The 27,344-nt window shown below is 47.6% G+C and overlaps 1 long non-coding RNA gene across 2 annotated transcripts; it reads left to right on the top strand.

The window, feature by feature from the left end:
- The first annotated feature begins 58 nt into the window (after positions 1-58).
- On the top strand, positions 59-24,675 carry LOC148650703 (uncharacterized). Of its 2 annotated transcripts, none has more exons than XR_015926205.1 (3): positions 59-183; positions 1,028-1,147; positions 17,628-24,675. It is a non-coding gene; the product is annotated as an uncharacterized LOC148650703 (long non-coding RNA). The 2 variants fall into 2 exon arrangements; XR_015926206.1 differs by lacking the exon at positions 17,628-24,675 and adding an exon at positions 3,992-5,190.
- The last annotated feature ends 2,669 nt before the right edge of the window (positions 24,676-27,344 follow it).

Below are 27,344 nucleotides of genomic sequence, written 5' to 3'. Positions count from 1 at the left end.
AGGCTTATCAAGGGCCATCTGAAACTCTGGGAGTGAGGAGTTCGGTCTTCCCACAGCATGGACAACGAACATCCTCATGATTAAATGAACGTGCTCACAATACGTCACGCGGCTGTAATAAACCAAATCTCCTTTTTCCCTTGTTGGAAAGGGTAAGATCGCAGAGGGCCAGGTGATTTACGGGTGCAAATTTAAGAGTCTTTCGGGAAAGTTTAAATGTTTCTCTGTGTTCCGGAAAAGTCGGGAATTTTGCTTTCCCTTTAAAAAATGTAGTTGGCTTGCAGTGGTGGAACAGGGAGTTCTGTGCATGGCACAAAAACACAACTGTCTGGCACGGCCTGTGAGCTACGAAGGCTCTCTGAGAGGCAGTTATGCTGTAAAAACTGTTACAGCTCCTGGATAAACTCAGTCAGGTAAATGGTTTGGAATAACATTTATGAGGCTTGAAGCGAGGGCTCGTTAGCAAAAACTGTTAATAGAGAATATTAAAATGAATGATGTGAGATTCTGGGTGATTGAATGGGTTCTTTTCTGCCATTTTAGAAAATACTCTGACATATCACAGCCAGCCATTTATTTGTGGTGAAGGAAAACTGTGTTCTGTGCATTTGCACAAAAAAATGCGGTTTTGATTCTCAGGCGAATTTGGTTCACCAAAAGAGAAGGATTCAGCTGTTCAAAAACATGTTGTGATTTCTGGCTCTTTAACAATTTGTCTAAAAGACAGCTTTAGCCAATTGCATCAGAGACTTTATTAGAATTTGCTGCCAAGAAATGGCTTGCATTGCAAATCAGCCCAGGTGAAAGAATTACCTTACGAAAGAGATCTTGCACTACTTGTAGACCTTATGCTTAATCAATGTTTGACAGCTGTCTGAACCTACACCACCACTCAAGCCTTAGTTTAAAAGTTAGGATTGGTGTAGTAAGCAATTCTTCATATTTGCTCTGTGGTTTTCGGTTGTTCTGTATCTGTTTCTCAAAGAGGCTGTCTCGTAAGTGAATAGACATTTATCATCGTCTCCAGCCTTCATCAGCCCTCTGCTGCAGTCAGTGCCTCCTCAAAGCTTGTTGGCGGTCTTCTGTCTTCGGCCACCACCATCCACTTCACCCCCAGGAACATCTTGAATTCATCTGCTCTTAACAGGTGACATTCTTCAAGTCTTTTTTAGTCTCTTGAGAAGCTGGTTCGCTTTCTTTGTGGTCTGTTGATCTTGCTGTGTGTTTTTCCCATTGGCTGCAATGGCAAACATGATATTCCTGCATGATATTATTTTAAATTTGAAACTGACAAAAGAAAAATGCATTATCATGACTTTTCTTGGTATTATAGAAAGAACTATTTAAGTTTTTAACAGCTCAATTGAAACAAAGATTTAATTCGTAGTTAGCTAATTTATTGTGTGTCTTTCAGGGTTGCCTTTCTGTTCCTTTAACAGTCTCAGAGGGTCCTGGAATGATGTAGTTAGCAGTACAAAGCTGATAGACCCCTCTGGCTCCCTGCTGACAGGTCATGAGGCACTGTTTAAAGACTCAAACTAGGTTATTTCCTCTGTCCTTTTACAAACTTTTGTGACTGGTGAAACTGTTATCTTGTGTGTTTGTGCTGAAAAGGTATTCCTGAAATTAGGTCATGGGGCTCACAGTTCATAACAGTGACAAGTTACAGCCCTGTTGTGCTCAGAAGCTAGAACACACGTTACTTCACAGAGTGTGAACGGGGGCTGTGAGCTGAGATGGCCAATATGCAGCATAGAACTTGAGCACCTTCATTAGAGCTGTTTCATAAAGATTTGCATCTTGTTTGCTTGGATCGAGGTGCCATGCAAGTCGATGCCTGTGAGTGATTTTCTGTGATACTACATGTGTTTGTGTGTATTAACCTGCCATCTATAACAACAGCAGAAAAGACAAATGGGCCCATTCTGCCCGCTGAAGTCAAAACTCCTAAGTGAACAGACTTGCCCAACTTATCTACCCTTTTCCTGCCAAGCGGAATTAAAACCCACAGGAATTTTATAATTTCTCTCAATTTTTTCAGGTTTGGGGGTGGGGGAACAAAACAAAAAAGAGAACAAAGATTCATACCAGGGTCAGGTAAAATATACACTCACAGGCAGTTTAAATTCTAAAAATTCCCAGGTCTTGTTTGTAAAGTTTTTTTTTAGTGTGTTATTGATTTTCCTTTTAGTCCAGTTCCTCTGTGCAGCTGTCCTTTCTTCTCAGGCCTCCTACTGAAGGCCCTGCTGTTAGCCTCAGCCCCTGCAGCTCAGATTTGATAAGAATCTGGGGCCTCGGAGAGTGGGGTTACATTCACACAGAGAAAACAAAACTAGTGGAGCCAGTTTGGGGGCAACAAGAACAACTTTATTTGTCTAATGTAAGGCTTTACTGCGTCACTTGAACGTCCATTAGTCTCAGACCATTGAACGTCCCCTTGACTTCGGAGGCAAAAAAACCCAACACAAAATATAAAAGCTTTAAATTGCAGGCAGTACCAGACTCACTGTCTCTACTGCCAACAGGCTAGTGACCCAAAAACAACTATGTTCTTGTAACCAACACTGGTGGTGGAGAGGGTTGATCTTTTTGTGTTGAAGACTTTGTTGATGGATTACGTGCTGGGTTAGTGTTCAGATTTTGTGAGTGTAAATTTGAGAAATAAAGCTAAGCAAAGCTGGACCTGGTCAGTACTGGGCTGGGAGACCTCAAGGGAAAACCTGTTCATCTTTTATGTGCAGCATCCTGATGTGATCAAAACAAGTTCAAACGGCCGCGGTTCTGTACTTCCTTTCTCACTCAGGCTGTTATTTCCAGTAGTTTCCGTCCTGTGTGTCTGGATAACAGGCCTGGAGATGCGCTGGGTGTCAGTGGAGCAGAGGCCTGCTGGGATTGTGTGGCGCTGCCAGGTGCACCCCCCTTCAGAGACGCCTCACCTGTATTATTTTGGCTTGATATCCTACCGATAATATTCCATATGCCGGGGGCCATAAGCCCTCACACACTCCAGAACACGTGCCGACAGCAAGGAAGACCTGGCCGGGGGAAATGGGCTACAGCCACTGGCTTGGTTCTGCTTTAGCAGCTTGGTGCAGTATTGTTTCCTGTTGTCTCTTATAAACCTTTTCCATTTTGGAACGGGCAGGGTCTGTGTTTAAATAACCCGATCTTATTAGTTGCAGCTTTAGTTTTCTCAGTGGCTTTTTCTCTCACCCAGGAGTTCCACACTATGCCGGCCCAAAAACATCCCAAACAAGGGAGCTGCATTCTGTGAACATCAAATCTGTTCTCCCGTGGGCAGATTTTCGGCTCCTGTGGAACACCTACGTGTTGTGATTCACTTCCTGCCAATACTGAGAGAAAGAAAAAGAGTAGCCCAGTGCCCTGTGTCAAGTCATTTTTGTCAATATGGCTGTTTGCGAGGCTGTAGGCTAACAGAAGTTATTTTCTCTCACGTTGGAAAATTAAAATGACACATTGAAGCAGAACGTGGCTTTGCAACTACCACAGAAAAGCAGGGTGTGGAAAAGAAACGTGATTTTCACTTGAGTCCTGGGTGAATGGCAGATGGGGACAAGAGGGGGTGGGTGTTCAAAGTGAAGGACAGGCCCATCATGTTCAAGGGACAGCTGGCATCTTCCTGGTCACCCTGGAAACTTTAGAACAGCAGGAAGCAGGAAGCACTGGGCCCTCTCTGGGTCAGGCAGGGGTCAGGTCTCGCGCTGCAGCATTATTTTTGAAAATAAGAGAGGAAGAAGAGCTCAAAACAACTCTCTCCCCTCATCAATCAGCCATTGAGAGGCCTGTCAAGAGCAGGCAATTGTCTGTGTGTTTACTCTCGGAGCGCCAAAGCCAGGATGTGGGGGCAGAGGGTTTACCAAACCTGTACTGCCGCCAGCGAGGGAAGAGAAAGAGGGAGAGTGAGGGGGTTTGGGCGGGGAGGGGGCTCCTACTCAGGACTGTGTCTGAGCCCCTCTCTGTCAATTGGCAGGTTATTGTCCTGAATGGAGACATCCGGAGGTCAGCGCCTCTCCGTGTTTGAATCGGGGGCTGAAAAGCACCATTGAGAAGCAGAACGCAGCAGAGGAGGACAGCATGTATAGAGCAACCCGTGATTAGGCAGACTGAAAAAATAATACCAGGTCCTTTTCATCTTCTCAATCCTGAGCATCATCTTCCCTCTGGAAAACATATTAGTGTTCCCAAATGTCGATCAAATATTCACTGTTTCCTTATTTATTAAAGCCACTTATTCCAAATAAAACGGCAAGGGTAAATGCAATCATGTCAGTATAAACTGGTTCCGCTGTAATAAACTATGTATGAGTAATATGTGGTGCCCAGGGTGCAGCGAGTCATGCATGTGCACAGAAGTGATGTGTTATGGTCTGTGATGTATTTTGATGTACAGAAGTGCCGTGTGTCCATAAAAACCCCCCTAGGGGGACGATAAACATTTATCTTATCGTATCTTAACACTTTCACTAGAAAAGGGCTCTGAGCATGTGTGGAAGGAAAGGTCTTCTTCTAGTATCAAAACATGGAAAGCAGCTCGGAGCTGATTGATTTCCTTTATATTCTAAGCCTCCTTAATGGAGGGTGCTCCTTGGATAAAAAAAACAGTGTCTACAAAGAACACGCCCTGGAGTAACTGATGGAGTAGGGAGAGCAGCAGAGAGATGGTAGAACGCAGGGGTTTTGCTGTGCAATAGAAAATACATTGTTTGGCAGCAAGAGCACAGAGCTCGCTGTCCTGCGACCAGGCTGCAGAGAGCACAGTGGTCTGGGTGATAGGAAACAAGAGAAACCGTTCTTGGGATGTGAATGAACAAGGCTGGAAAGAGCAGTACAAGTGGTGATTTTTATTTCTGGAAAAGCCTGGCAGGAAGTAAGTACAGAAATGTCAAGTCTTGTGAGCCAGACTCTGAATTCCTGGGCCTGTTTTCTGTAAACAGAGAGCGAGGAGACCGGATCTGTCTCTCTGAATGGGGGGCTCGGGAGGCGGGCCATCACAACAGCGGAAAAGGAGAAGCAGGTGTAAGTCGGGGCTGCTGTAAGTAGTATCAGTGGACCAGTAGGTGGCGCTCTTCCACCTCAACCAGTATTTTTAGATCAGTGCCCCATGGTGCCATGTGGTGACATGGAGTCGTGTTTCAGATCAGACATTAAATTGACGATTTGGTCATTAGGGATCTCGCGATCTCACTGTTCCTAAGAGGAGGGGGTGTTAACTTCGTTTCCTGGCTAAAGTCCTCTTTGGGCGCCATCTGGCAGCCCTGAAGTTCTTCTTTAGTCTACCTGGTGAAGCAGTTTCTCACTTCTCCGGAGGATCTGCTGTGCTGTGGGGCTGCTGGAGCAGAAGGTCTCCGGTTCATAAGTCGGGATGAGGTGCAGCTCTTGAGATGAAATTGGTTTCTTCTTGTATGTAAAGCACACTGGGGTGCTTTGGAAATGACATGTGCTTTAGAAGTGCAAGCAATCAATTTTTAATTAGAATGCAAAGTATCAGTTGGTGTTCTATGAAAATGGCTCCAGTTATCTTTGGTGTGTAGAATGAAGTACTCATTCCAGTGATGGCCTGCTACCTGGATTTTAAGGAGTGCAGTCAGGCCCTTGTTAGCCTTCATCCTGTAGATATCACTTGACCTTCAACAAGAACATTTAACTCAAGTAACAGCTTGGACTATTTGATACCCAACACTCTAGAAAATCTTCCCTGAAGCTATTGGATTGTGCTGATCACCTGCTTTGATACAGTATGGTATTGATATAGGAAATGACACCCAAAGATTAAACAGTAATTTCACTGTCAAGCACATTGACTCCCATGACCTGCAAGAAATCTTATGCGGAAATGAATCCCCACTAAACTCTTCTAGTGATTTTCCATAGTACAAAACATTTTATACTTCCTCTTTTCTGTGCATCTGTGTTTATCTTTTATAAATTTGCCGTCCTATAAAGCGTGCTATATAAAAGAACAGCACTGTCATTTTCAAAAATGTTTCCTCTTTGAAGCCTATCTCAGATTTAAAGCCCAGAGTAATGGGGCCAACTTTTTTTCTGTGGATTTATTATGGAGTGGGAGGTTTGCCACAGAGCAAATAAGAATGACAAACTCTGCAAAAAATTCAAATAAACTATTGGGTTTAAACTTTGAAGGAGACAAACGCTGGCTTGTCACGGACGCCAGCAGCATTTCACAATGAGTTATTTCCTGAGCTGCTTGTTCCAGAGAAATAATAAAAACCGAAGCCAAAAACATGAGTGTTTTTCTTCTCCCTTTGTGTTCAGCCGCAGCGGTTGGATTGTTGTTTGCTCACAAAAGAGCAGCCTTGCGTATCTGTGGAGAAGACACTTAGCCGCGCTGTTACTTGTGAAGGGGGCGAGTGTGGGCGAGAGGGTAGACCGCCCGGCGGAGCTGGGGGGGCTGCGCTGAGGGGAGGGAGAGGAAGGGGAAAGTGCTGGGGAGGACAGGTGGGAGATCACGTCTGATCTAAACACCTGCATGTCGGCATACCTCTGCTGATCCAGGTCCCCCGTTCGGCCCTGGAGCCGCAGACACCAGAACGAGGGAGAACAATAGTGGGGTGACGACGTGCCATCGCCTCCTGCCCTGCAGCCCCTATCCGACAGCATCTCCCGCACACTGCTGCTCTCAACGGCACTTTTCCCCTCTGGGGCTGGGCCTCATCTGCAGGGAACCATGGCAGACTAGCATATCCAGTGGAAAAACAAAAGCACGGTCATGCAGATTGTTATTGTAGGGGTGTTACCCCGGCATCCTGGCCAAATTTCCCCCTGGCCTTTATGAATCATGGCCTCCTAGTAATCCCCATCTCTGAACTGGCCTCATCACTCTGCTCTCCTCCCCACTGAGAGCTGGTGTGTGGGGAGAGTAGTGGGGCTGCACACTGGTGGGGGTGGAGGGGATCCCCGTGACCTGTAAAGCGTTGTGAGTGGAGTGTCCAGAAAAACGCTATATAAGTGTAAGCAGTTATTATTATTGTTATTGTAATTGTAAACAGGCATGCACAAAGTCTGCTAGCCTGGGGATTTACTATCCACTTAGAATTCAGGTAGGTGTGCTTGGAGAGCAGAAGTGGTCATTGCAGTGGTCGAGGCAATGTGGGACTGAAGTGGAGAGGCTTGTACTCCTGTCTTGCACAGGGTTTGAGGAACTGGGATGCTTTGTGGACTGGATGGGTCCTGGGGCTCTGAAATAATAGCATGAAGATATGAGTGGATAGTGGTGGGCAACCTTGGAAAGTATAAGACTGTATTTGTACAGCACATTCCAATCCTGAAATGCCACACTGTTTAAGCTCACCTAAGCTGACAGCTCAATGCGAGTCACACACTCGGGTCGTAAGTTATTGTCAAGGTGGCTCATACTGTACATGGAATGCGAACGAGTCTCTGCGTGGTACAGAACTATAAGAAAAGGGCAGAAGGGGTTAACTCGTCCCAGGGCAATCGTGAGGCCTGATTCAGCCATTAGTAATCCCTTACAGAGTTATCCAAGCGTTTTATTACATAATCGCTTTCCTACTTATGAATCTTGAATGGGGATTAGTCGTCACAGACACTGCCCTCCCTACAGCCGCAGAGACGAGGGCCTGAGCCTGGGTGCCGGTACAGGTGGCTGGGGGGCTTGAGTTACTCAGAGACGAAAGCTTCTACAGCCTGTGCCCCCTCTTCCTCCTCCTCCTCCCCCCCCTCTTCCCATCATGTTCCTGCAAATTCCTCAGGATTACACTTTAATTCTCCTGACAGATGGGCACATTTATATGTGCCCCGGCCCAGGCTGGGGGTAAACACAGCAGCACCTGTTGAGGGCAGGGTCAAAGTACCCCCCCCACACTTGCCTGCAATGGTGGGAGCACGCAGGACAGTACGGCCCTGCGGAGCCCGAGAGGCAGTCTGTGTCACAGCTGGCTGGCCTGTGCTCAGCTATTTAGGTGCTCATATTTACTCAGATGACTCAGTGCCGTATTCAAATCATGTGAAACGTGAATCAGACGACACCCGTGAAAGCCAAGGGGCAGTGCATTAATAACTGAGACCAGGAGGCGTTTCCTTACACAAAGGTTGGTGGAGGTGTGGAACAAGCACACCCGGCCATGTGGCTAAAACTCTGGCTTCTTATCAAGAGCTGGGTGAGATCCTCACATCAGTCAGCCATGAAAACTGGACTGGTCAAATGGCTTCCTCTCTTTTGCAACATCTCTTACAGTCTATAGTGCCCGACCTCTAAACAGAAGAATGCCCCAGTTTTCACCCACCTCCAGACCTGTGGCACAAACACGCTCTGCCTGCCTCGGTCCTGCTGTCAGTGAATGCCACCCTCCAGCTGCAGTGTTTGCTGTCTGTGCTCTTTCGTGCTTTGTGTTGTGGACCGTACACATTCTCTCCCAGTCAAAGCTTTGTCTTCATCTTTGACGACCTCTAGGATTGGCAATGGGTCTTGAAATTCGCGGTTTCTCTTTCGAGCTGGGTGTCAGCTTGTCTGATGTTCTCAGCTGCTCTGTAGAAGGTGAAGTCACACACACACATACACACACGGGGAAAAACTTCTTTCACTCGGAAAGGCTGCTTGTGGGGTGCAGTGATTAAAGGCTTTGTGTTTAATTGAGACTGAACATACATAATGTTGAAGACATGCAAAAATAAATCCTTAAACTGCGCAATATTCCCAGCAGATGAATCACATTAGAGGGAAACTTAAACCTAGGGCACCACATCGACTTGAAGCGACACAGACCAGCCGACAGGTGAGCAGTGGATGTTAAATGCAGGCAGAAAATGCTGCTGTTTTAACCTCTTGCACTTTTCCCAAAACTGCTCCCCTGGGGGCCCGCGTTATTGCATTAGGAGGCCTGCCCCCTTACTTTGATCTTCCGAATCAGGAGCGGGCCGGCCGCCTCACTGGGGGAGAGGGAGCCCGCGCCCACGGCGAGCCCCCGAGTCCGGAGAGTGGGCAGGGGCGCGCCCTGGCGCGGCTCCGCGGACAGCGGCGTCTCAAAGCCCTCCTGCTCCAGGCTGGCAGGCCGCCACCCCACTGCGCGTGAGCCGACGGATGTTTGAAGAGTGAAATCTAGGCCTCACAAGCTCACCGGCACGCAGAGCGCTGCAGCGGGCCCAGGTGTCGCCGGGCTTGAGAGAATGAGCGCACGTCTTTCCCACTGGAGGAATGGCCGTAAATGAGAAAGCAGCGCGGCTCTCGTGCCCAGCAGCTGGCATGTGACTGTCCCCACTGCCAGCAGACCGCCAGCGTCCGGCTCAGAGCAACCAACCGGCTCGCTCTGCACCCCAGGAGAGGGGAGTCTCCTCGGAGAAATGGGCTTCAGGCACCCTGCACCCTGCCCATCAAACTGGAGCTTCGACTGAACGGCTTCTGTAAATAGTCTTTAGAAAACACAGCTTGAAAGTGAAATGCTTGTAAAATTTGGCCTTTGGGATCCAGATGAAATGTTCAAACCACAGCAGCTTCTCAGGAATCAGCTCCATGGGTGTCCACATCCTATTGCATAAGGCAGAAAGAGATACAAAATTAAAAATGTACATTACAGAACATTTTCTTACTTTAATCCAATTAACTGTGTATTATTGACAAAAGGTTATCATCATAGAGAAGCGTGAGACTATCTATGTACAGTGAGACCCTTCAGCTCATCTGTCCGGTTTGGTTTTAAGCTAATTGATCCCAGGGTCTCATCCAGTTCTCTCTTGAAAGAAACCAGGGTATCAGCTTCAACAACACGGCTTGTTCCATACTCCTACAACCCTTTGTGTAAAAAGTGTCTTCTGTTCTCAGTTTTAAATTCCACTTCCAACTCTTCCACCCAGGTTCCACTTGCGTCCGCTGTTTTGTGTCGTAAGAAGTGCGCTGGGTTGACTAGTTTAAAGTCTCTCAGGATATTCAGGCCTCGTAATCTTTCTTGTGTGTTCAACACTTCAGTTCCTTCAGTCTGTCAGTGTAAGACATTGCTTTTAAGACCCGGGATGTCCTTATTCGTGCATCATACAATTTAAACAACAAACTTCAAATAACTTTCTATACTTTAATTAGATATCCTAACACTTGTTTTTATATCTTATCAAATCTTTTATTTTCTCAACTCAATCTTTATCACAGACAACGTTTTCTGCTTAGAACTGAAACTGAACTGAGCACTGAAAAGAGAAATGAGCACAAATTTGAAACAAGCATGTCTGGCGCTTGGTGGATGCATTTTAACCTGTGCTAGCAATTTAGTGCCCCACATTTTTTGCTTTTTATAGACGAAACATTAAAATACATGTATTTTTTCAGACATCTTTCCTTTTTGCATCAGTTGTATTTTTCACTATCTCTTAGTCAAAATCTGAGTTTTAAAGAACCATTTTAGAGGACCAGCTGGGAGACAACCGCTTAAAATGAGGCTCTTTTGGCATCACTGGAGTTAAAGAAGAAGACAAAAAGGTCTTTGAGATTTCCTGTTGTACCTATAATAAGCACCTTCCCTGGTTACCACTCCACAATGGATGCACTGTGGAGCTGTGAGAGAAATGGCCCGTGCACAGCTCCCTGGCCTTCTCACTGGTTTGCTTTAGCCACCCGGAGCCCGAGCTCTGCACAAATACACAGACACCCCTGGACATCTCCTCACTGCTGTGGACTGACTTAAGAAGCTTATGTCTTCTCTTTTGTGAGAAAAGGAAACAGGGTGAATGGATGAAAGAAAACAGGGGGCAGAATAAGTGCATCCTCCTTTATCCCGCCATCCCTCGGGAGGTGACAGGAATTGTGGAATTAGAGGAAAACAAAACAGGAGAAAGCTTTCTTTCCTCGTGCTTGCCTAACCGGGGAGAAACAATACAGTTATTTTTAAGTGCAAAAGGGCTCTGTCCCTACATCTTCCATCCACCCGTTTCCTAATCGTGTCTTCACATCAGGGTCACTGGGAGTGCTGGAGCCTTTCTGGGCAAGCCAGGCACGGCGGGGTACGCCCTGGACAGGGATCCACGGATGAGAGCATGTTCTTGGACAGGGGGAGGAAACCCATATGCACACGAGGAGAACATACAGACTCCACGCAGAAAGCACCCTGGATCGGGAATTGAGCCCAGGAGCCCATCGCAGTAAAGCAGCAGTGTCAACCACTGAGCCAGCACGCCGATCTTCCCCTAGATTTTAATACAGCCAAACAGCAGATGAGGTCGAACTGCGATATAATTGATCCAAGAGCCATGCATCTGTAAGGAAAATCGTTCGGACTCTTTTGTACTTGCTAGGGCTGCTAGTATGTGAGGTTTACTTTCTTCATCCAGCTGCTTTGGGACTGTAAGACCAGTCAGCAGGGTCTGTTTCTTACTCGTATCGCAGAAATCCGAGGGCCCAAAGCCAGCTCAATGGCGTTTCAGGACACGCCCTCTATGGAAGGCTGTAGTCACATCACCGTTCTGAGCCAAGCACTTGCTTTGGATCAGTGGGAGCCAGCCTGCAATCAGTCTCATTAAAATCAATTTCAACCTTAATCATTGTGTGGAAAAAGGAGACTCATAGAGACACGTAGTTTTAGCAGGAATGCTTAAACCTGTAAGCCTTCCATTTACAAAAATGGCTTGAAGAATTCCTGCAAAATCCCCTGTAATTGCATGGCCCAATGAAAATGTACTGCTCAGATAATGAGAACACATCTAGCAGTGTGAACCCGTCTAAAGGATCAGCAGAACTTTCAGAATATTCCAATACAATGCAGTGAGTGCGAGGTGACACAAGACTTGATATGAAGTCAAACAGCACCGAAAAACGTATTTTTACGTGTCTTCTGCACACCGGAGCCAGGAAGTCCTCTCTCGGAACGCCAGCGGTCTCCCTGTCGCTGTGCTCACCGTGCTTTGACAGCTCTCTTCATACTGCCCGGCCAGCTGTAAAATTGGGCTGAGAGGCGAGAGCCCCCTGCGGAAAACCAAGATGTCGCTCTCTCTCTCTCGGATGGGCTGCTGCAAGCGACCCCTGAAACGGCACAAAGGGGGCACAGCGTGCGCACGTGATTCCTGCTTCCCGTGACTTCTTCCGCGACCTCGCGCCTTCCTGTCCGGAGATATTCTGCTTCACGCGGCATTCCGGCTTCATGACACGGACATTGTGCAGCGCTAAACACACACAGATTAGCATCACAGTCACTCTAGGAGAGCTGCCGGCATTGCAGTTGCCTCCGGCGGAGATCTGCTACGTGACCCATCCCGTTCCAGCTTCGCCACATACAAACATGCTAAGAAAAACCGAGTAGGACGGAAAAACACGTTCTGTGGCACAAGAGTGTATCTCGACCGGGACGGTGACAGCTGTTGTGTGTCGAGGGCTGGGAAACTGCACTAATTTTACATCTGAATCCTGTCTTGCTGTGCTGCGCTGCACCGAAGGAATAAAAAGCAGTAAAATTAAAAATAGTGGATTTAAGATCCAGCAGACAGTGTAAGGGTAATTGCTTCTGGCCTTAAAGAGCTAGTCTTTTTGGCTCATGAACTTAGTGCCTGTAGTCCCAGTGTCAATTTTAAGGAATATGCTGCACAGGCTAAAGAAAAAGTGAAGTTGAAAACTGAACTAGAAAATGGAGATCTCAACCGCCCCAGAAGTTACTGTGGAGAAACAGAATTTATTTTCAACCGTGAAGAGCCACAGGAACAGTGAAGCGTAATCTGTATGGTTTGAATTTCTGCATGATTTTCTTGTGCCTGCACAAGAGAATGACCCAGGGAGCTCTTTCCTGAGTTCTGGAATGCCTTCGGCTCCTTGTGAATCGGATACATCAAAGCCTTTCGAACAGGTGCACCCACTGAAGCATTTAACAGGCCGGGAAGGGAGAGTTCAGCTGGGCTGTGTTTCATTACAGCTGGACTTCCTTCCTGTGTAACTCTGGTTCTGAGATGTTTTCTCATCTGGCCTGTCCTTGGGAACCGACTTTCGTTCTTTTCCTTTTATGTTCCTGCCGATGGGGGCAGCACAGTGGTGCTGGGGTCAGTATTGCTTCCTCACAGCGTGGAGTCCGTATGTTGTCCCCCGAATCCATGTGGGTTTCTTTCTGGGAGCTCTGGTTTGCTTCCACAGTCCAAAGACATATCGATACGTTAGTTAGCTTCTGGGGAAAACAGCCCTGGTGTGTGTCTGGGCCCCCTGCTGTGCCCTGCGATGTTCACTCTCACCCCTTGTTGGACAAAGCCATTCGAAAATGGCTGGGGGCATCCTCTTGACGAGGAGCTCTCTTGGGACGAAGACCCACACCTGGGTGGGGTTTGGGCTGCTGGTGCAGAGGCTGCAGGGAAGGCCCAGTCGGTGCAGCGCGGCCAGGGCTCCAAGCCCACAGCACCGTAGAACAGGTCCCTTCAGAGACTTTCTCACGTCAGGCCACCAGACCCCACACACCATGAGCCTTGTGCCAGCACAAGAGGAATGACAGCTGTGCGTGCTTTCTACGGCCTTGTGCACTGTCAGGCCCCTCGCCGTTCGGCCCACTGCAAAGTCCATGGTGCTTTGCAGGAGATTTAGCATCACTGAAAGGCTTGATGCAGCCCTCGATGACAACATTGCCAGCTTGAGAGGCATGGTGAGAATTCACTGTGCAGTTTAAACCTGTAAAGGCCCTAGCAGCTCTAAGCCCAGCTCTAAGACTCAACCAAGGGGCACACAAGCACACAGCAAAGCCAACACAGTTGCGTTAAAGAGCACGTTGTGAGAGGCTACTGTAATATTGTTGTCCCTGAAATATCAGACTGAGGGGTCAGTGTTTCGCTGGGAAAAGAGGATCCTTGTTTCTTGTGGTGCCTGCAGAAAATGGAAGATTTGAATCCGGACTCCCAGCACTGGCTGAAAGGAGACAGAGAGGTGTGACATGCTGTTACTCAGACTCCTATCGCAAGAGCGCTGCTCATGCCAAGACTAGCCTCTCACCTCCAGCCCTACGCTGTTTCCTTAGGCAGCGCGGAGTGTGAAGGAGCTCTGTGTCTGTGGGAACCCACTAACAGGATTACTGACAGTCTGGGAAAAGGCTGAGCGTTACTAATTTCTCCCCTCCTTTGAAACAAATGTGGGGGAATTGGCAACGAAGGTTATATTTCATAATCCTCAGCTTTCCCCTCCCTGAGGTCCATCTTAAATTTTAAAGACTTTTTTTTTCTTTCCTGCTGCTCCGGGAGGAGTCTCGGTTTCTCCCTGCTTGTGGATTTTGCCGGGTCCGTACGGGCTTTGCCGAACCCGGGCCCGATGAAGCTGTGGCTGCGGGAGTTCCCCGCTGTGCAGACCAAGCGCCGCGCACGGGGTTCCAGCAGAGCCGCCGCCGCAGTGAGCCCTGTCAGGCTGGGCTCTGTCAGGCTGGGCCCTGTCAGGCTGGGCCCTGTCAGGTTGGGCCCTGTCAGGTTGGGCCCTGTCAGGCTGGGCCCTGTCAGGTTGGGCCCTGTCAGGCTGGGCTCTGTCAGGTTGGGCTCTGTCAGGCTGGGCTCTGTCAGGCTGGGCCCTGTCAGGTTGGGCCCTGTCAGGTTGGGCCCTGTCAGGTTGGGCCCTGTCAGGCTGGGCTCTGTCAGGTTGGGCTCTGTCAGGCTGGGCTCTTACCCCACACAGGGAAGGTCAGATTCCGCTGGAAGGGTCTCCACACATACTGTTTGAACTTTGCAGATTCCCCACCTGCTCGTGCGGCATCGTGTTACACGGTGGGATTGTGGAACGCGTGATGCACAAACACACACACACCGCCAGATGGGCTTGACGGGCCGAATGACCTCCTCTTATTTGTAACCTTCCCTGCGTTCTCATGCTCAGACAGAGCCGAGTTTATTTCGGCCCCTCTTCTTCTTCCCCCGTCTAGATGCTTGTTGCTCAGAGGAGCTCATCCAGGCTCTCGAAGGGTCTTCGGGACGTTCCTTCGGTGGCACAGACCTTTCCATGAAGCAGCGTTTTGAGTTTTCATCCCCGGACTCACTTCCTGCAAACCCTGATTTTGCAAAACAGCTCGAGATATGAAAACGTCAGATGACCACGTTAGCCTGGCAGCCTGTGTGCTGTAAGGTGCTGACCTCGGCGTTGCACAGCGCACCCTGAGGACAGGTCGACTGCAGTGTTGACCTGTAGCCGGGCGCAGGATTCACGGCAACAGCTGCCTGGGATCGCAGGGCTGTCCAGGGACCTCTGAGGTCAACGGGGGTCTGCTGTTCCCCTGGACACACAGTGTGAGATTCAGGCATGGTGGAATAAACAGGAGTGGAACAATACCTAATTGAGAATAGTGCCTTAATTGGACATAGCTGAGCAGGAGAAGGGATGGGTGTATCTGAAGGCCTTGTGTTATGTGTAACTGCGAGATTATCACCTTTGATATTCTGGTGTGCGTCTAAATTCTGTCTCATTTAATTGTTCATTTTCTTATCTATGTTATCTATTGCACTGGGAGAGTGCTAAACAAGAGAATGGGTCTCCACCATACAGTTGTTAATGAGAAAAGGGCCTGCTGATATTACAGACATGTGTCTCAGATGGGGGGGGCTTCCAAAATGTAGAAAAACAACATGAAGAATTCTGGGTGAAATCGAGCCTTCCTCACTCTCTGTCACACACACAGACTCCATATTGTGCTCTGCGGAGTGGAACTGATCCTCAGGGATAATATTTTCCCAGAAGTGGGTTCCTCACCCAGACGCAGCGTGCTCGGTGAGTGTGTGCGTGGGCTGCAGGGGTTGTGAAAGCTGGCAGTTCATTGCAGACCTAGGATCTGCCCCCCTCCAACCCCAGCTATCGCCCCCCCCCTCCTCACCTCCTCCCCCTCACACACTAGGAGCCCTCGCACGGCTGAAGGATGTTTTCAGCTGTCACTGCTAACTGTGTGAGTGGCTCTTTGTTTCTTGAGCACCGTGAAGGACTGGCTTCGTCCACTTCCAGTCCCTGCATGTCCCCTCTCAGAGCAGAAGCGCAGGTCAGGGGGAGCTCACCTCTCTCAGCCCGGCCCGAAGGACACTCCTTGCTGCTGACCGTGGGGTTGTTTTGGCTTATGCTTCACTCCCAGTAGCTAACAAGCATGAGGTGAGGCTGCATCTGATCCTATGTTATTACATTCTTGCACAGGTGCTCTGCTGAGGCTACTGGCTACCTTGGTCCGATGGTAAGAACAGATACATTTGATAGCAGCTCAAACAAGAACAAGAGCCGTTAGGAACAACACCAGGCTGCTCGGCTCTTGTCCCTCAGGGGATTACCAGAGGTGGAAGAGATCCCCAAACATGTTTCATTCATTTCCTGAAGGACAGTGGTGTCTGCGTCAGTAATTTGGTTGGGGACCTTGTCCAGACGCCTACAATTATTTTTGTAAACTGGAGCCTCCTTTTTTTCTGTTCACAGTGTTTAATTTCCTCTTGTGTGCCCACTTCTTTGAAGTGAAGTGCTTTGAATTCTTGAATCAAAACCCCTCGCAGCCACCCTTCCTCAAAACCCAAGAGGTCAGCCCTGTTTCTGATGCTGAGGGCAGAAATGAAGCAGTTCAATGGGATTACCTGCCTCACCCACACAAGATCATGACCTGTGTAGTGGGGTATTCAGGTACATTTGAACACTTAAATGCTGACTGTAGCTGAACGTTTTCGGTTACTGATTTCATCTAAAGCAGTTTTGCTAATATAAAGGAGACAAAACGAATGGGCTGTCATCACACTAAGACACCAATGCCTGCAGTATTTTCCGAAAATAATCTGTCCACTCTGTATCCGTTGGGAGATTGGCGGACTTCAGTGAAGATAAAGGAACGAGAAAGCTCCCCCACCCAGCCTCCCCTTGCATCTTCTTGTTCTTATTGTTTCCAAGCCTTTGACCAGTCTCTTTTGCAGCACGCACCCAAAGTTAAACTTAAGGACTTTTGAGATCTCATTTTCTCATCTTTTGTTGAAGTGCTAAAAGTTCACGATGGAAGCAGCAAAAAAATATTAAAAATCACCTTGGTGAATTTAAAAATTCATCTCTAGCATTTCTTTTAACTCAAATGAAAATGTCTCTCTCCGTGTCCAAGGCAAACCCACGATCGCGGTGGGGACGGGTGAATGTGACAGGCCGCCCAGCGCTGCACCCTGAATGGCGTGTTTTACAGCACAGAACTGATTTCCTGCCTCCGTGTCGGCCGGTTCGGCGCACAGGCCGATTTCACACGGGATTCAACTGACATGGAGAGCAAGGGGGGGTAGATCTGTAACTAGATATTCACTGATCTGTTTGCAAATGAAGAGAGAAATCTCGTGGAGTCAGAAAACCCAACTGGTGGTCAAATTTCCAGTGCGTGTGACTAATGGGCGGAACTGAGAAAGAGGCCTCTTGACAAATGACATTCTGATAACCTAATAAAGAGTGCGTTCCCTGCGGCTTGCTAGTATTAATTAACATCTACCTGATATCAATCAGATTAAATATTTCCATTATTTATTGTTAAAAGGTATAATTAATCAGGAGAAACGTATGACCAAAGTTATGATGTTCGCTTCCGGCTAGTATGTACACTAGATGTTCCACATTATTGATCAACCGGCAGTAATAAGCCAAGACCGATCACCTCTGATGGGGCGGCGTGCTGTTCACAGCCTCTCTCGAGTTAACTCACACTTTATTATTTCAGGGAAGGGAGGAAGATGCCCAGCTGGGGACTCAGCATATCCGTGCCCCCCGCGCAAGAGCATGACATCAGTAAGACAGATTCTGAGGACCTGAGGATGGGAAGGCTTTCCGAGCTCCGAGCTAAGCCTGCGAAAGTGGGGGCGGGCAGGAGATACATATTGCTGTGGCCCGGGGGTGTGTGGCAGGCGAGCAGTCTCTCGATGGCATTGCTCAAGGCGTCCCGCTGAGTGGGTGAAACCAGCGGTGTGGTTTGAGGTGTCTGCCCAGCGGGAGGGGGGCTGGCGGGGGTGGGGGTTCGGAGGCAGGTCTGACCGCGTGTCTGCTGATCTGTTCTGGTTCATGAACTTCGTGGGGGCCGTCGTCACAGCTGCGATAACAGACAAGCATTCAAGAACCGGACAGCACGGTACAAATAAGCAGGACAGGAAGAAGGACAGAGAGAAACGGGGGAGAGGGCACGGAGAGAGAGAGAGAGAAAACGGAACGCCACCATCACCCTCCCCTTCCTCACGGCTGGTGCCAGGCTCTGCCCGCTGGGGTACACGGGGGTCCCGGTGGTCAGCTGCGCAGGGTGGGTGTGGGCTATTTCGAGGTGCTGGTTCCTGCTGGGGCGGGTGCGGGGGGCCGCAGGAGCTGGAGCCAGGCGCGGGCTGCGAGGTGCGAGTCACGAGGTCCGGCTGCCGACGCTGTTGGTCAGCAGATCTGGGCGGTTAATGCCAAACAGATGCGGGAGATGCTTCTGTGCGCTAGCGGCCAGAGCGAGGGGGGAATTCAAATGCCTCCAACGATGAGATAATGCGCTGCCGATAGAGCCAGCTTTTCACTGCTGTGGTGCGTCCACATTCAGAGGTTTAACCCCGCTGTGGCCAGAGAAGCCCATCTGCAAATATTTCGATGAGCAAGCTTGTCCTAAGGTGTGGATATAAATGGGGGAGATTTTTCGGTTCTCCCTTTTCTTAAACTTTACCTAACCCTTTAAGATGTCACAGACACTCTGAGCAATAGGTGTCAAACTATTAATTTCAGAAGGAGCCTTAAGGAGCCTGTCCCATTCCAACTGGAGTCACCCAATGGCAAATAACAGCTTCAGCAGAACAGCGGACCATGAATACTACAGTTACATTAAAGTTCTCTGACAATGGCAAGATATTTTTTTCAAGACATCATTTTTGCATTTAAAATATTAAGAACTGCACCGTGATAGTAACTCTTATTGCAGCTAACACAGAATCAGATGCCCAGGCATCTGTGGCAGTGCATTTTAAACTGTATTTTTTGTTTAGCTAACCAAAGAGAAAGGTAAATCAAGGCGTATTTTACTAAAGTCAGTTGAGAATAAATCCTTGTTCACAACAACAGTGTGGAGAGTACCTACGTGAACACATCAGGATGTTTTGCAGGAGTGATCTGCATTTGCTCACAGGTACAATAGCTGTCAGTGCAAGGATGTGAACTCACAACCTTCTGGTTACAAAGTCAGAGCTCTGACCACGACTCCCTGGAACTAAATTGAAATGTAGAGACAATAAGAAGGTCTTCTGCAGAGCTCTAGAGGCAGACACAGGGCACTCAGCTCTCCTCACAGCCCGTGGTTTTTATAGTGTCTCCCGGGACCAGACTGAAAGGTTACAACAACATGCACCTGTAGTCTAAAAACATCTGTGACCAGTCACATGTGGCTCTCTCATTTAGATTTCACCTTAGGTTTGCATTTTAAGGCTGCAGTACAAAAACAACTAGACAGATTACTTATCAGTAACCTGGTACTGACTTCATAATTATAAATACTCTTCTTTATGTTTTATGCTAGAAGGGCTTGAGATAAATGTCAAATGCCATTGCTGTACGTCTTCTTAAAGATCATGTCTGAATCCGTTTGTTAAATTGCATTGTTCTTTGTTTAATAAATTGCCTTTTGCTGGTAAACCAAAACTACTTGGAATTGAAGTTTTGCTGCTTGGAATTTGGGGCTGTCCAGCTACAGTGTCCCAGACCAAAGACAAGTTTAAAGTAGCAAAACCTTAATGAAGATGAATGAGACACATCCAGCTTAGGTTCCTAAGTACTGATCAGGAGAAAGAAAACCCTGTCATGATCAATGAATATAAAAGAGAGGTTTCATTGCTACAGGCTTTCAGACATCTCCAAAAAAGTAATTAAATCTTGTCTTCAGCAAACAGCCACTGGTGGTTTTTTGCCAGTGGCTGCTAAGAATGCAAGACAAAAAGAAGAAGGAGAAAAGAGAGGGAGCTGTGCGGCCCATCGAGTTCATGTGACACATGTTTGTGATGGTGCTGGAGTGTCCAGGAAAGATGAGCCATGGAGCAGGCCCCCGAGAGCACAGATCAAGAGAGGGGGGAATGAGTCACAGTGCCAGAGCTCAGCCTGACGTGTCTCTCCTAATCCCCAGTTCCTGTTTTGTATAAACGTGGAGGCCCAGAGGAAGTGTGGGATCTATGTGACAATTAGAGAGATAATACTCTCCCTGCCAATTACCTGAAAGAGGAACAGAAAAATAGGGAGAGGGAAATAAATTTGTCTGGACTGGGCCTGAGGCTACATTTACCCCTGGCAGAAGGTCTTTTTGCAGAGATACTGCTGTGTCAATAACAGCTGTGGTGGGGGGGGGTTCGAAAAATAACACCTGTCTTAATGTTGTCAGCACTTTGGAGTTCTTTGTCCATGAACTAATTATTATCTAATTGAGTACTCTCAACACATGGGAGAGTCTCGACTCATGGAGACGTTACAGCTCCTAGCTGTGGGCCGAACCTTGGCACTTCCGCATTCAGACCTGCCGTTTCTGAGCTTTCTCACACCTCCATCAAGATAGCCAACCGGACAAGCAGGGACCCCTCGTTACGTGGTCCTCAAATCCTTAAGACGCAGATACTGGGGGTTGATCTGATGGTGAACACTGAGTTTGTTCCTGGCCACTTCATTTTGAGGAACGCTGCATAAACATATATCGCATTACTTTCCAGTGTAAACCGAACAAGTTTGAGAAGAGTGATTTTAGACGGATTTGATGTCGTGTAAGCAGGGCAAAAAGCATCCGTGAGCACTCTGCCGAGGAGCATATTGGCGCTTTTTCTTATGGGAACAGGCATAAAAGCCTGCTAGGGGTCCCAGACAGGCCCGATGTTCGAATGTGAGCAGAGTGTGGAATGATTTCTGAACAGCTGCCTGCCATGGGTCTGCTGGTGGAGAAAGTGGTCCCTGTCGGGCTGTTGCATCGTTGTCATGAAGGTGGTCTTTCCCTTTCCTGCTGGAACAGGAAAGCCCCCCAGCAGTGCCCACGTCTGGCCTGTGTTTGTTCTTCACGCCACCTCGACTGGAGCCTCCCCGGACACTTCCCTGCTCGGGCACACATCCCAGATCCGCGGTTTCCTCTTCCTGTGGCCCCCTGCGCCGTGCAGGGTCCACAAGGAGATGGAAAACCTGGGGGATGAACACGGAGTCAGTGTGTCAAGAGCTAAACACCGCAGTGCTTTCTTCAGGGACCGTGCTGGCGTCGAGGTCAGTGGAAATGCTGGACCTTTTTGTCTGTTGATGCAAATGACAAACCACAACGTCCTTAGTTCCACAGAGGATCCTCATGAATGAATCAAAGTGATTTAAAAAGTCAGCTTGCTTAACCAGACGTCTAACAGGTGCCTTAACTGACGGGAATGAAATTCTTCTGAAAGCTCTGCTTTTACAGCTCTCACTCCGTCGGTTACTGTTTCAGTCTTCTGACTGTTGGGCCGACAAATTCCCAGCAACTTTGAAAGCCGGGAAGTTTTCAAAAGCCGGTTTGTAGGAACCGTTCTTTATTTGTTCTTGTGAAAGGGTGAGGTGTGTAGGTACCACAAAGGTTAAAACTCCAAAATAAAATTGAATATCTTATTTAGAAAGGTAGATAGCACTGGGAGGCTTCAGGACAGAACAGCTCTAACTGAGAGGCAAACTATTTGACCTCTTCAAAAGAAGACAATGAGAAAGGTACTATAAAATGACCTCGGGCAGGGGATTCTCTCCAGGGGTGGAAATACCCTAGAAGAAAAATATCAGAGCGTTTTGTACTTGATCATTTGGTATTTGGGCAGTTGTCTTCATCAGTGTGGTGGCAGCACTGGAATTTGTAGGCTTCATTCATAAAATATATCCCCCCAAGCAACTGTGCAGAAACACATTACACAGGAGAAAGAATCCAAAGAAATCTCTGTAATTTGTCTCCTGTGATTCTGTAAACTTGCACCGTGTTTTCTTGGCCTAGTAAGAACAACAGCTTTAAACATATCGTGCTGGTCCGTGTTTTTTAAGGCGTCTGATTTTCTGCTTTCTTCCCCCGTAGCCGTGCGCAGGTGGAGTCGAGCACCTGAGAGCCTGCAGCGCTTGGGAGAGGTTGGGATGGCGTTGGGATCTGAGCATGCACACTTCCCCTTTGTAATCCAAGACAAAATCCATTCTGCTCCCCCAACAGCTTAACGAACTGCAGAGCAATAAATAACCGCGAGAGAATCGTGGGGCCCCAGGCTTCGATACGTATGCTATCTGGCTCTCGGGCTATGTGACCCAGTGCATTTCACACCTCTCTGCGTGTAAGAGGAGAAGGCGATACGCGCTGGTCTCCCCTGAAGGTGAGGGTGCCTCTAGTTTCTCAGGTTCTGGTGTGTGTGACCCCTGCTGCGCTCCTGGTTATCCAATCCAGCTTGTAGCGTGACTGAAGTCTCCCTCAGAATGCCTTCAGGTAGCACATGTTTTTATTGATTCCCTGCAGCACTGGAAATAATTATGAAATAGAGAAAGCGTGGGCGTAAAATGCAAATTACACAGCGTAAAACGATAGCTTTAGTGTGAAAATGAAATGCTGCCTAATACAGCATTGTCCTGACATGCTACTACTGTGTCAATACTTGTCAAGCAGAGACGACAAAGACAGCCCGTGGTGGAGATGCAATGATATCTCGTCATTTCATAAAGCACAACTCTACCTACCAGCAGGGGGGATGCTGGAGTCACTGCTGTTTGGTGGGGGCTCAGTTATGAGCTGGGGGGGCTCTTCACTAGACCTGCTTTCCCCAGAAAAGTGTAAAATATAAGAGGGGGACCCCTACTCCTCACTATCAAAGCAGTACACAAGCGAATTGACAATGTATCCCAGGGCCAGTGAAAATGTGGCCCTGGCTCTGAGCATAGAAATGCAGGTTTGAGCTAATGACAACTCCAATCAATAGATTACAGTCCAGCTTCCCAATTCTGCTGTATGTTGGACTTGGACAAGGCTGAGGATGAACACACAGACTCTGAACGGCTGTCGAGCTCTCTGTGTGCCAGGCACATAGGCAGCAGAAGTCTCGAGAGGAGCCCTGCTGCAAGTCCAGGAGCCCATGTTTCTTCCAGGGCAATAAGACACACATCAGCACAAAGTGGTCTAATCTTGTGAGTAGCTGCTCAGAAATAAATGCTTTATTATTTGGGTGTTGTTTCCTCTCCCAGGCAAGGTTAGAAAGCTGGACTGCAGTCTGCAGACAGGAGCTGCCTTCTTTAACTAAACCTTCGATGCCTGTGCTCTCTTGTGCCATTTCCTTGGCTTCAGCCTCAGTTCAGCACTTTGTGCCTTCTGCTGCACAACCCAAGAACATTGTGGCTTACCAACATAAAACTGTATGAGGTAACATTTCTAGCTATTAAGACATAATGCAAAATTAGCATCGTGTACCCACTTTTTTCATTGGTTTCCATAATTATGTGCACCTCTGTATTTGTGAAATACTCCTTCCCTTGTCCATAAGCTTAGCCTTGCTGTGTGGGTGTTGCTTTTGCCTTAGACATTTCCAGTTAGTGCTGATGCAGAGACAGAGGTGGTTCTGTGGTTGTTCCAAGAAGATTGCCTGTTTGGACCCCTGCTCTGTCGGTGACTCACGGTGTGTCTCACTCCTGAGTAAGCAAAGCACATAGCTTTCCTGAGCTCTGTTTTCTGTCGAGGTATGAAACCAAGGCCCAGAAGTGAATGCCCCCTACTCATGTGTAGCCACCCTCTTGTTACCATTAGTCCCTTTGGATGAAACTGTCTCAGAAGAGATTGATTACAGTGAGCCTTCTGGCCACAGGATTTTACAAGGCCCCACTCTTGTACCTGTGGCTCCAGATCTACAAAACTGAAAGACTACAACTGGCCAAACCTTCCAAGAGCATAACCAACCCCTCATGCCTCCCTGTGTGCTGCTTTTAGCACAGAAACCCACAAAGAGGACAGAACTCACATTGTTTTCTGCTGTTTTCATGACCAGCACTTCCTGTCCAGAAGCATGTCAGTCATAGATATGGCTAGACCTTTCCTATCTGTAGACCCCGGTTAAATGAAAATAGCTTTCTTCTGGACCGGCACCAGGACCTGTAAGGACCTATAAGGTCAGTTCTAACTTGGCTGTGAAAAAATGACCTAGGTGGCCTCCCTGGGATAGGGTAGGGAACTGTCCATCGACATGGCCTGTCGATGGGCACCTTGAATTCATCGTGTCACCAAGAAAATGTCTGCTCAATTGTATTCCTGACAGAGAGCCAAGCACAGGCTGGGATCAGGAGGGAGAGAGAATACAGATAAGCCTCACAGCACTCCCTGCATGCAGGCTTAAAGCCTATATAGTAAAATATTAGCTAATAATGATAAATTCTAAAGTACACAGCAGAGTTTCCTGTTCCCTGTGATTCTGAGTAATTAATACAATGATAGTCCCCCGCCCCCTCTAAAACAAGCTTGCTCTGAGCTGTTACCTATCTGGTTTCTGATTAATGTCTGGAGCTCTTAGAGGTGACAGTGCTTTGTATTGTATGTCCTGTGTTATTTCTTGGAGATCATTCAGAAAAGCATGTGATCTGATTTAAACAGTGCAGTACCCCTTGCTTGCCACTGAGCTTGCACAGACTATAGCTGAAGTAAAAATCAAACCATTGTTCCATGTTGAGAAATGGGCAGAATGCCTCTTGACAGAATGAAAGCAATTATCAATCTGCAATGCAATGCAATCTGCCTTGATATCTTCAAGAAAGTCAAAATTAAATTAAAACCGATCACATCTCTCTCTGTCTCTTGTCATTCTTGTTTCCATGCATGTTTTCTGTTAGGGAAAGAAAAGCTAGTTTTATCAGTGGGGCTAGATCATATTTTCCCAAACTTTCATCATACTTTTACCCTCATACAGAACAACAATCTCTATGGATTCCCTTTGCCTGACAGGAATTACAGGTCTGGTGTAATTCTGAATATTTGTTTCCTGCTGGGATTCTTGGGCCAGAAGTGTAAAAACGATCTACTTATCTGAGAGAAATCAGATAAGTATCTTATCAGATAAAATCTTAGAATTAGTTGACAGCGAGTTATTTGACAAGCTAACGCCAAGTAGATGAGATCCACATCATTCCCACCCCCTCACTTCACACCTGGGCTGATGGAAATCTTCGTCACAGAAATCAACCTCCTTACTCAGCTCAGGTGTGAACAAACCTCTCACATGAAATGAAAAGCAATTTAATCTTTCTACCCTGCTTGGTGTGCTTTGCATCCAGAAACCTTAGGATGGCAGGAAAATCTCAGTCCTGTCCACTGAGCTGCGAGTCTGCAGCTGGAGAGGTATGCGTCCCTCGTGTCCAGTGAGCTTTTCTGCTGAGGAGCACACATCTGGTGAAATCTGTAGCCAATGTGCTGGTTTGCCATTCGGATTAATTCTTTTGGAAACCATTTTCTGAAGTTACCCCCGTACTCTACAATTTGTACTCACTAAACACATGTGCAATTTGCTTTTAAAAGAAAAGAATAACATCTAGCAGCTGGTTATAGCTGTACTGTCTGCAAGTACTTCTTCCAGGGCTCAAGTGTCCAGGAGATGAGTCCTCCCAATTTTATTTAGAATTTTACATTTTGTTTTCTGAAAGATGTTGCAGATTCATAACCTGGATGATCTACAACTACATTAGTTAGTGATTGGAGCAGAATGTTTACTGTGACCTTGTTCGCTGTGTTAACACAGTCTGCTCCAAGTCTCACATCACCCTGACCAGACTCTCCCTTCAATGTAATTAGTCAGAGCAAAAACAAGAAATGAATGGCCTCCAAACCTCCCAACGTGATTAAACATCCCAAAAACTGACAAGAGTGCTCCAAGAAAGAGGACTGTCCTGAACAGAGGCATTACATGAAATGGGCTCTTGGGTTCACATATAAAGAAAGACATCACATAAGTACGCTATGAGAAAGCAGCTTTAGGATGGTAGAGGGCAGTACCGCATCTAAATGACTTCAAATGGCAATCGAAGTTCATATTACTGATGAAAATCTGAGAGTTTGTTGAAAGGCTGAGTTGGCCTTCAGAGAACCATTACCCTCACTACACATTTCTCAGCGTTAGTCTGTGGAGTCCATTGTGCCCAAGCAGTAAAGACTCTTGGACATTGCCTGTCCAGTCCCGGCTGGCATGATTGACGAAGTGTAACCAGAATTCCCCAGGTGGTGAAACGCATTTGGCTGAAGGGTCCTGGCTCTGGACGGTACAGATTTAGCGTGAGGCTCCAAGGTGACTCTGAGGTTTTCCAAGCTCCTGTGGGTTTGCATGGCCCTCAGTGCGGAGGACTCACCACTCAGAGCTAACTCACCCGTCCAGCACTGTGGAGCTTGCACTGTGCAAAAACACACACCGTCCTGATGATTGAGAGTCTCCTATCAAGTGAGCTGCTGACTTGTCGCTTTACACTTTAAACACAGAACTGTTTAACTCTGCAGCCCGGAGTAAGAATATTGCCTTTAAGACCAGGGTGATGTTTGAAAAAGAAGATGGACAGGTGGGACCTTTGCCTTTTAGAGCCTCGAAGACCAGGAACAGTACTTTGAAATACACTCTCTGGTGGATGGGGAGCCACTGCAGCTGTGCTAGAATAGGGGTAATATGGCCTGGCTTCCTTGCTCTGGTGAGAATCCTGGCAGCACTATTCTGGAGAAGTTGTAATTTAATTAACGAGCTTGAAGGCAGACCACACAGGAGAGTGTTAATAGGCCAGGCAAAATGAAATGAAAAACAATTTAATCTTTCTGCCCTACTTCATACTCTTTAACAGATTGAAGCGAAACAACAGATGAACAGATGAATTAACTTTTCAGTATCTGCAAAATTGAGAGAAGACCTGATGTAACATTATCAGTCCCAGGCCCTGCTGGTTTCCTCTTAAGATAAGCTATCGTGTACCAGCTGCTCCTCGAATGTGGCTGCTCTGTTCTGTGCTTGGTGTTGGGTCACATTCGCATTATCACAACTCTGTTTAAAACAGATGGGTGTGTGTGAAGTCACAAATGTCCTGGTCAGGAGGTCTCTCCTTATCTCATCCTCTCTGCTGGACACAGTTGCCAAGTAAAGAGTCAGCTATCAAATGTTGTGGTCAGATCGTGAGCCAGTGAATGGGCTGGCACTGATTGCTTCTATGTGCTTCTAACTAGGAAATTTTAACACCCCCAGATTAAAGATAAGGCTTCTGTTTGCACAGATGTATGTGGGACAGCAATGTGGCAGTCTTTGCAATCATTGCTTTGTAGGCAAGAGCTCCAGGAGACGGCAGAAAAACCCACTGATAACTAATCAGAGCCCTTTGGCTCCCCTGTCTGTGCCAGATCAAAGTGGCCCAGAGGAGTGAGAGGGGAGGCCTGACGAGATCAGACTGCCGCTTCTGATCGGTTCTGATTGCGTTC

This window comes from Lepisosteus platostomus, chromosome 13, assembly GCF_059453375.1.
Source record: "Lepisosteus platostomus isolate fLepPlt1 chromosome 13, fLepPlt1.hap1, whole genome shotgun sequence".
Lineage (NCBI taxonomy): Eukaryota > Metazoa > Chordata > Actinopteri > Semionotiformes > Lepisosteidae > Lepisosteus > Lepisosteus platostomus.
The sequence above is the reverse complement of the archived record's forward strand: the minus strand, read 5'-3'. Positions and strand labels throughout refer to the sequence as shown.